Source organism: Aegilops tauschii, chromosome 3 (assembly GCF_002575655.3).
Source record: "Aegilops tauschii subsp. strangulata cultivar AL8/78 chromosome 3, Aet v6.0, whole genome shotgun sequence".
Lineage (NCBI taxonomy): Eukaryota > Viridiplantae > Streptophyta > Magnoliopsida > Poales > Poaceae > Aegilops > Aegilops tauschii.
This window is the reverse complement of record NC_053037.3, coordinates 467739981-467748394: the sequence shown is the minus strand read 5'-3', so window position 1 is coordinate 467748394 and position 8414 is coordinate 467739981. Positions and strand designations below refer to the sequence as shown.

Sequence of the window (8414 nt, the reverse complement as noted above, 5' to 3'; positions counted from 1 at the left end):
TTGTTTGACATTTTCAGATGCAAGAGGCAGACAAACCAAGGACAACAGAACATGGTTTTCGCCAAGGCCTCACAAGCGTTGTTGGCCGTGAGGGAAGCAACGTGCTCACCAGTCCAATCCCTAACTTCATGATGATGCTTCTGTCAAGTTCATGCAGTAACACAAATATTGTGTTTGTACCATGTATTGTTTGCTTGCCTACGAACAGATGGTTGGTGTGCCTCCTATCCGTCGCACGGCGCCGCTACTTCGGCCACCGCTCCTTCATCCTCAGGGAGGGGTCTATGCCGAGAGCTTCAAGGAGTTCAAGGCCAACAACATCCGTGGCACCTTCCGTGTCCTGCACCAGATGGACGATGTCCCCGTGTTCGGCTGCCAGGTCCCCATCGTCAAGGTACAAATCGATTGACCAAATCAAATTGAATTGAACCAGATATGCCTATTGGTCATTTGATTTGTGAGATTTGATCCTATCTATTCCCTGTTCTTTGCGCATAGTAGGTGGGGCGGTTGGCTGGCCAGTTCGCCAAGCCGAGGTCTGGTAACTTTGAAGAGAAGGATGGGGTTAAGCTGCTCAGTTACAGGAGAAACAACGTCAAGGGCGACGCGTTTCATCTGAAGGGCCGTGTCTCTGTCCCAGATAGGATGACCAAGACATACGCGTAGTCGGTGGCGACGCTCAACTTGCTGCGTGCTATCACGACGGGAGGTTACATAACTATGAGGCGGGTCATCCAATGGAACCTTGATTTCGTGGGTCACAATGAGCAGGGAGACAGGTGAGAAAAATTATGTCTTGCTATTGCAAATTTGTAGTAGAATTTTATTGCGGTACGCTGTAGTCGTTGTCCTTTTAAATATCCCTTATTGATTTTCTTGGGCATATATCCTTATAACGATAAGGCAGGAGATAGGTTATTGTTTATGTACTCTTATGTTCTTATTACTGGGACGATGTTCATCTAGTGGAATCTTATGAAAGCTTCTCGATGAATCAGATTCTTGATTCTCATTGGGGTGCCATGACGGACAGTGATGCAAGTTCTTGCATTCTTCTGTCACTAGAGCTGTTGTGTTGCTGAAAATTAGTGCCAAGAGCCCCGAAGTGCACTTGAACACTAAAACTGATAAAATTTGTTTACATTGAACTAGAACTGCAACTTCAATACCCATTTCAAAAATAAGTGGCATAATTTTGTTTCTTTAGCCTATAAGCGTTTTTTAGCCTATAAGGGTTTTGGAACTTCTCATCATCTCTTATCCGACATTTTTCTAGCACGTTGTCTAATGCGTTGGTGAGACTCTAATTAGATGCATTAGTGAATTTCTTTTGAAGCATCACTACTGATTTTTAGAAGAATGCCCACCACGATTTGTCAAAATGACATACTGAATGTGCTATGCGTTTTAGTAATGCCTCTTCTGATTTTCACCCACAGTAATTCCGTTTAGTTACACCTTTTCACTTTCCTAGATTTCTCCATATCGCTTGTTTTATGACATTTCTATTGATTCGGCTCTCTATTGCATAATAATTTCTGTAAAATGGTTTACACAAATTTTGCTTGAGCAAAAATTTCACAGGCCATTATCGTCATGTCAATCAAACTTTAATTGAGGGAATGCCAATAAAGGAGATGTTCCACAAGCATTGACAAACCAGCGAGTAGACAGAACCGACGAGTAAGTTTTTTTGTCAATGCAATGATGTTATGTCGTCTAGGGTTATATTAGGAGGATCTTATGTCTGATGCTTACTTTTTTTTTGAGTAGCTAATTGCACTTGACATGGGTGCTTTGATTGCTTGACAGTTGTTCTTAAAAAGTCACATATTCTGATGGGATGTCATTACCTTCAATGGCGATATTCACGCTATGGTCGGGGCAGGTAGGAAGATATATAGATCTTGATTTTCATGAGCTACAGTTCTATGATTCTAAGCCTTTAGATGTTGTCAGTTTGTGAAATTTATGACAATACCCTTTTTTGTGTGCTCTGTTTGACTGTTTGTTCTCATTTATTTGCCTCACATAAGATGCACTAGCTGCATATCATGAAATATGAAGGGCTGATAGAAGCTCACTAATTGGCTGGAATTTGTGCAATTCTTCTTTTCTCTTTTGTAACTGCACATATAATTCATGCCCTGCTCTCTTTCTGTTTCTTACCCACAGACATTATTTTCAGTGTTGGACATTTTCTTGCGTCATGAGAGTGGTATTTTGTGGATTTGCTACGCTGGTCCGGACGTTGTGGGCCTTCATCGAGCACACTGGCCTTGGGTGCAAGCGACGGCATCAACGACACGAGGTAAGCAACCTTGATCAATGTTGCGTTGCACATTTTGACATGCTTCCATGCAACAATCAGGTCCTGATCTTTCTATGCACCTACAAAGTGCATAACATCATATTGAAAAATTATACGGCGTTTGTGCCATAATTTGTCAACTTGGATATGGACTGGTACCAAGACAGAAGGATCAAAAGCCTGTACACATATGATTGGGACTAGCAAATTCACATATACAAATATGTTTCTAGAGCAAGGTTGAGAAGCTCCTCACCCACAACCATTTATCATTTTTAGTTAATTATCACAAGGATGGTGATTCAGAAGTTTCTAGGATGATGGGACTTGAGGCCAAACCATATATGTTTACTTTCAACTTCTCTTGTTGTTATTATACCTAAAATTTTCTTATATGTTCGCGTTTGAGCACTTGTGATCCTCATAATAGCAAGTTTGCCATAAATTCTAGAACCCCTTTGGAGGTTGAAGTCAGCAAAGATAGCATATTCACCTGTATTCAGATAATTCGAATAAATTTACATTAGTGCCATCAAGGATTACACCAGACATGCCAATGTGCATAAGCAAGATAGGTGCGCACAGGACCACCTCAAGATACGCGCCCGGGGCGTGTCCCAGCCACTAGTCCACATATAATTGAAGCATGAGAAGATGTGTGATATACACGCGCTCCTCCTCCATCGTCTGCCCCCTGTCTGCTCCTCGCGCGTTGTATATCATGAACGAGCTTCTTGATTGGAAGGAGGTACAATATGATCATCCTATGTTTAGTGCACTACAGGAACAGGCACTTTGCCGTCTGCCATGGCTGACGGCAAAGGCATGCATGGCGGACGGCAAAGGCCTTTTCCGTCAGCCAGTAGACAACACCACATCCGGCTGAACAAACTATGGCAAAGGGCACTTTGCCGTCCGGCAAAGATGCAAAGGTCTTCGCCGTCTGCTAGAAGATGGCAAAGGGCATGGACGACAAACGTGGCAGCCTAGGTCCGTTAAGGGGTTAACGGCGTGCTTTGCCATCTGCTGGCAGACAACAAAGACCTTTGCATCTTTGTCGTCTGCCAGCAGACGACAAAGTGCCCAAATAGGCCAGCCTAGATGCCCCCAAGTTGCACAGGTAACTGCCACGTGGCAGCTTTGCCGTCTGCTGGCTGATGGCAAAGCTCTTTGCTGTCTGCCAACAGATGGCAAAGAGCCTATATAGCCCTTGTTTTTTCTTAAATTTATTCAATTTCACATATATATATATATAGACACACACACACGTTTGAAAATACTTTCAACAAGCATACCAACACATATACATACCAAATCATACCCCTACCATATGGATATGATCATCCAACACATATACATACCAAATCAAAAGTCCATATGCAACATATATAGCTAGCCAACATATCCAACAACAAGCATACAATGGTTTCATCCATACATACATATGTAGGTCGCAAGTTTCACATTGTTCATCGTACAAAATCAAAACAAAAAGGAAGCACAAGGAGAAGAGTAGACGCCATCAATGCAAGCTTCCTCATCTAAAGCAAATCTGCAAATTGGGAAAGAAGAAAGTTAGAAGAAGAAGAAGAAGACTAGCTAGAAGAAGAAGAAAAAGAAGAAGAAGAAGATGATGATGATGAAAAAGAAGAAGAAGAATTTTTCTTCTCTTTCTTTTTCTCCTCTCCTCTTCTTTATCTTCTTCTTCTAACTAAGGTAGGTAAAAATGCCATTTTTTAGCTAAGCTAGGTAAAAATGCCAAGTTTAGGTCATTTTAGAGCTAAGCTAGGTAAATAGGTCATTTTGGAGCTTAGTAAGGTTATTATGTCCTTTTCGAGGAAAATAAGCTAAGTCTATGTCATTTTGGAGGTAACCAAGATTATCATGCCATTTTTTTACCTAAGTATGCTAAGTATGCCATAAATGAACTGAAGAAGCTAAGTATAGGCCATTTTGAGCTAACCTAGGTAGTTATGCCATTTTTGAGCTAACTAAGCATATTTATTCATTTTGGAGGACAAAATGGCAAGTGTAGGTCATTTTAGAGCTATCCTAGTTAAAAATCGGTCGTTTTGGAGGTAGGTAAGGTTATTTTGTCATTTTGGAGGAAAATAAGCTAAGTCTATGTCATTTTGGAGCTAAACCAAGGTTATCATGCCATTTTTACCTAAGTATACTAAGTATGTCATAAATGAACTAAAGAAGCTAAGTACAGGTCATTTTTAGCTAACCTAGGTAGTTATGCCATTTTTGAGCTAACTAAGCGTATTTATTCATTTTGGAGGACAAAATGGTAAGTGTAGGTCATTTTAGAGCTATCCTAGTTGAAATTGGTCATTTTGGAGCTAGGTAAGGTTATTTTGTCATTTTGGAGGAAAATAAACTAATTATATGACAGTTTGGAGCTAAACCAAGGTTATTATGCCATTTTTACCTAAGTAAGCTAATTATGTCATAAATGAACTAGGTAAGCTAAGTATAGATCATTATTGAGCTATCCTAGGTAGTTATGCCATTTTTAGCCAACTAAGCATATTAAGTCATTTAGGAGGAAAAAATGCTAAGTATAGGTCATTTTATAGCCATCCTAGGCAAAGTATGTCAATTTGTAGCTAAGTAAGGTTATTATGTCATTTTCGAGGAAAATAAGCTAAGTATAGGTCATTTTGGAGCTAAACCAAGGTTATTATGCCATTTTTACCTAAGTGAGCTAATTATGTCATAAATGAACTAGCTAAGCTAAGTATAGATCATTATTGAGCTATCCTAGGTAGTTATGCCATTTTTAGCTAACTAAGCATATTAAGTCATTTAGGAGGAAAAAAATGCTAAGTATAGGTCATTTTATAGCTATCCTAGGTAAAGTATGTTAGTTTGGAGCTAAGTAAGGTTATTATGTCATTTTCGAGGAAAATAAGCTAAGTATAGGTCATTTTGGAGCTAAACCAAGGTTATTATGCCATTTTTTACCTAAGCGAGCTAATTATGTCATAAATGAACTAGCTAAGCTAAGTATAGATCATTATTGAGCTAGCCTAGGTAGTTATGCCATTTTTAGCTAACTAAGCATATCAAGTCATTTGGAGGAAAAAATGCTAAGTATAGGTCATTTTATAGCTATCCTAGGTAAAATATGTCAATTTGGAGCTAAGTAAGGTTATTATGTCATTTTTGAGGAAAATAAGCTAAGTATAGGTCATTTTGGAGCTAAGTAGGTCATTTCTTAAGCTAAGTATGCATTTGTTAGGCAAAACACTTGGGAAAACTTACCATCATCACGGAGGTGAAGGATCGGCCGGGTTTGCGCCAGTGCCAGACGGAGAAGGACCGGTCGGGGTTGCGCTAGTGCCAGACGGAGAAGGATCGGTCGATGCTTGTCGGGAGGCATGCTGCACCAAAGATCATTTGCAATGTCTCGTTAGCATGATGCAACTCAAATGTGAATACTAGTAACTAATGACCATTCAAATGAAACTCACCGTGGGCGCTATACCAATCTGGGGCATCGGCGGAGGGGTCTGACCGTTGTTCTGGCACACGGTCTGCACATTTTGTTTTCACGAGTCAGTCATATTAGCAATGAAATGAACATTACGTGCATGATTTGGCTAATATGCAGGAGAAACTTACCACGAGGAGCTCATATAGGGCCCGGTGAGACGCGTCGTTCTGGTTCCTCTCCGCCTCCAACAGATTAGCCGTCCTCTCCTCCATGTCCCTCTCCCTCTCCGCCGCCTGCCTGTTTGCCTCCGCCAGTAGCTCCTGGGCCCTAGCCTCGATGGCGAGCTCCATTGGCCGTGGACGAGGCCCTGTCTCAGGATCGGAGCTCGTCTGGTGCTTCTTGATCTCCGGGAGAGTTCTAGGACAACGTATGAGTCCATCCCCAATGGCTACCGAGCCATAGTACCTCCCGCCACCAGATAGCATCACAATCTCTGGATCAAAAGGACTCTGGCTTGGGTTGAAGTCCTCCCCTTTCCTCGTCTTCCCAACGTCTCTGTACCCCACGAGCTTGTTGTGGGAGGAGATGTTGGTGAAGCTCTCTGGATGATCGAGGTCATCCTCAGAGAATGCCTAGGCCTTCTTGTACAGGGCAGTATGGGCCATGGCATAGAGGTCGAACAACGGTGGCACATCCTTCTTATTGTGTCGCGCCTAAAAGAGAGGAATAAAATATTAGTTAAGGGCTCAAGCTAGCATGAATAATGAAATTGCATGAATCGTGAAGCAAACCACATACCCAGTGATCCCCGTACTCAAACAGGTTGGAGCTCCCTTGATGGTGTGGCACACCTTGCATTTGGGCACGCTTATCCCTAGCCTTGTTGTGGACGGCTAGCCATTGGGGAGAGCACCACTCATCCACCAACGCCTCCCAACAGTCCATCCTATCCGCACACCATCTCAGGGGCACCTAAGTTAGACAAAGAGAAATTTCAGCGCTACGCCTACGAATCAAATCAAGGAAACTAAGTGCAAGGCCTTAAGAATAGGTAATTACCTTCATGTACTTCTCCTTACTCAGAAACTTGGCGCGGCACTTCGTCTTGGACCAATTAATGTTAGTCGAGGCGTAGTAGTCTCGAACAGCCTGCACCCGAGCCTCGTGCCGTAAGTTCTTAAGTAGGCGCTTGCACTCGGCTTCGAGAACCATAGCCGCGTCCGCCTCGTGTTCCTCAAGACACCTGTAGAAGGTATGCAATCAAACAAGACAACACTGATTAGTACAATCACTAGGTACTGTTGATTTTTAATTCTGTAAAGGAGAATTACCCAAAACCGCCGGATCACAATGTCGGCCACCGTCTCGCACAAGACACCGTCGACCCTCTCCTCTGACGGGGCCGGGGCAGCCAAGTACAGCTCCCAGCTCAGTGCTAGTTGTGGAACCTCACCCTCACCGGGCAACGTGACCCACCCCGGGAAGTGGTGCCGGCAAAGCACACCAAGGACCTGGTTGGGCCTGCAGACACTAGGGGCGTGTTTTCAACCCCTGTAGTATGACAAGGCCAACACATTAGATATAAATTTGAAGAAACATGAAGGCAAAATGTTAAAAAAGAGAGTAAATGCACTTACCTCTCCCCATTAGGCTCAATCAACCACCTCTGATCGCGGGTCAGCGACACGGGTGGGAGATTTGTAACACCACGCCAGTAGACCTTCTTGCCCCCCTCAACCAGCCCGCCCTCGCTATAACTATCCTCAGAAAAGTTGTCCTCGCCACCATATGAGGGAAATATGCCCTAGAGGCAATAATAAAGTTGTTATTTTATATTTCCTTATATCATGATAAATGTTTATTATTCATGCTAGAATTCTATTAACCGGAAACTTGATACATGTGTGGATACATAGACAAAACACAGTGCCCCTAGTAAGCCTCTACTAGACTAGCTCGTTAATCAAAGATGGTTAAGTTTCCTTACCATAGACATGTGTTGTCATTTGATGAACGGGATCACATCATTAGGAGAATGATGTGATGGACAACACCCATCCGTTAGCTTAGCATAATGATTGTTAAGTTTTATTGCTATTGCTTTCTTCACGACTTATACATATTCCTTTGACTATGAGATTATGCAACTCCCGGATATCGGAGGAATACCTTGTGTGCTATCAAATGTCACAACATAACTGGGTGATTATAAAGATGCTCTATAGGTATCTCCGAAGGTATTTGTTGGGTTGGCATAGATCGAGATTAGGATTTGTCACTCCGAGTATCGGAGAGGTATCTCTGGGCCCTCTCGATAATTCACATCATAATAAGCCTTGCAAGCAATGTAACTAATGAGTTAGTTACGGGATGATGCATTACAGAACGAGTAAAGAGACTTGCCGGTAATGAGATTGAACTAGGTATGAAGATACCGACGATCAAATCTCGGACAAGTAACATACCGATGACAAAGGGAATAATGTATGTTGTCATTACGGTTTGACCGATAAAGATCTTCGTAGAGTATGTAGGAACCAATATGAGCATCCAGGTTCCGCTATTGGTTATTGACCGGAGATGTGTCTCGGTCATGTCTACATAGTTCTCGAACCCGTAGGGTCTGCACGCTTAATGTTCGATGACGATTTGTATTATGAG

At 42.4% G+C, this 8414-nt stretch overlaps 1 pseudogene; it reads left to right on the top strand.

Moving 5' to 3' along the window:
- The first annotated feature begins 208 nt into the window (after window positions 1-208).
- Window positions 209-819, top strand: LOC109768246 (phospho-2-dehydro-3-deoxyheptonate aldolase 2, chloroplastic-like; annotated as a pseudogene).
- The last annotated feature ends 7595 nt before the right edge of the window (window positions 820-8414 follow it).